The following is a 1395-nucleotide window of genomic DNA, read 5'->3' as shown; positions in this document are numbered from 1 at the left end:
GGTCAGAGGAACTGAGAGCTACACAGAGGCCTGGGGCAGCAGCAAGCAATGGATGAATGGCAGTTTGCCTTTTCATCTTCAGGTGACACAGTCCCCAAGGGCACTTGGTTCTCAGACATACTGTGTTGCTAAGATGAAGAGGTCTTTGTGCCTTGGGCTAAACCAAAGACATGAAAGTACTCTAGTCCCACAAATTTGAGCCACTGCTCCTTTACAGACCTGCCTGGTGGCATCTGTCTAAAGAAGGCACACTGAGTTAGAAGTGATCACATGCAAAAGCCTTTCTTAAGCAAGGGCCCTGTGATGTCATACACATAACACAAAAGCAAAGTCCAATGATTCGCATCATTCTGATGCTACACAACATGCCAAACCTTTATATCTTTGTCCTCTGTGGAGTCATAAATTTTGTTTTTAACTTTTATATAATTTCTTGTCTTTTCCCATGAACATCTTTTTCAAGTGATGACTGACAACTAGAATTATCTCACTAACCTGCTAGGATGGTGAGCATAAATGATTTCTGTATTTGATGATGGAAAATAAGATGACTAATTCATCCCCAAATATGACCAGTGAGCCTCCTTTCGTAAATGCTTTAAGATAGGTAATATGCCCAAACACATGTACAAATTGTATCATCAGAAAATTAAATGACCTACTTTGTTCTTAAACTCTATTCTCAAATATGAGATCAAAGCCTCTAAAATACATGCAGCAAATCAAATACCACCACGAGCATTCATTTCTTTAATACCTAATGTATGAATTCTTACTTATGCTATTACATTCATTTTCTTCTTTCAGATGACACAAAAAGAGACTCTGTAAATGGAGCTAAACAGATTATTGGAGAAAACAGTTAGACATAGAATGACTCTAAGTGAAGATTCCTGGCACTTTTCTATGTGTGCAAGTGTATGCGCTCTGCATCCCAATGACAAAGCTAGAAAGAAAACTCACCTGTTTTCTTCCTCAAGATCTGCTAGGATTCTCTCTAGCTCCCCTCTTTCCTCACTCTCTAAGGAAATCAAGATCTGGGCAGGACTACGAGGCTGGCTCAGGGGGGAGTCCTGGTTCAAACTTTGGCAGTAATGCTGGATTAACAAATGTTCATCATCTCTGGAAAATAAAATCAAAGGTTTTGGTTTTTTCCCCCCTTATTTTGCTTTGGGGGGCAGGGACTCGGGCGTCTACTTTAAAATTGAAACAGTTATTTCCTCTTAACAATTAATTAGACCCTTTTTGCTGCTTTTAAAGACATTTTGATACTCTTGAGGTTGTGGTTCTACCCTCCTATTGGTGACAGTTTCAAGTGTTTCTTGCTCAGATTTTCCATCGAATCTGGGTGGTCGATTTACATAAGTAAATCAATAGCTTCAATTTTTTAACCCC

The 1395-nt window shown here is 39.3% G+C and overlaps 1 long non-coding RNA gene across 1 annotated transcript in view; it reads right to left on the bottom strand.

Annotated features, from left to right (window-relative positions):
* Positions 1-34: 34 nt before the first annotated feature.
* LOC104993882 overlaps positions 35-1395 on the bottom strand; it is a 6695-nt gene continuing 5334 nt past the window's right edge. Inside the window, exon 3 of the long non-coding RNA XR_825890.1 lies at positions 35-1122. This is a non-coding gene — a long non-coding RNA (uncharacterized LOC104993882). The remainder of the gene's footprint in view (positions 1123-1395) is intronic.

This window comes from Bison bison, unplaced genomic scaffold, assembly GCF_000754665.1.
Source record: "Bison bison bison isolate TAMUID 2011002044 unplaced genomic scaffold, Bison_UMD1.0 scf7180017849517, whole genome shotgun sequence".
Lineage (NCBI taxonomy): Eukaryota > Metazoa > Chordata > Mammalia > Artiodactyla > Bovidae > Bison > Bison bison.
This window is presented reverse-complemented; position numbering and strand designations above follow the sequence as displayed.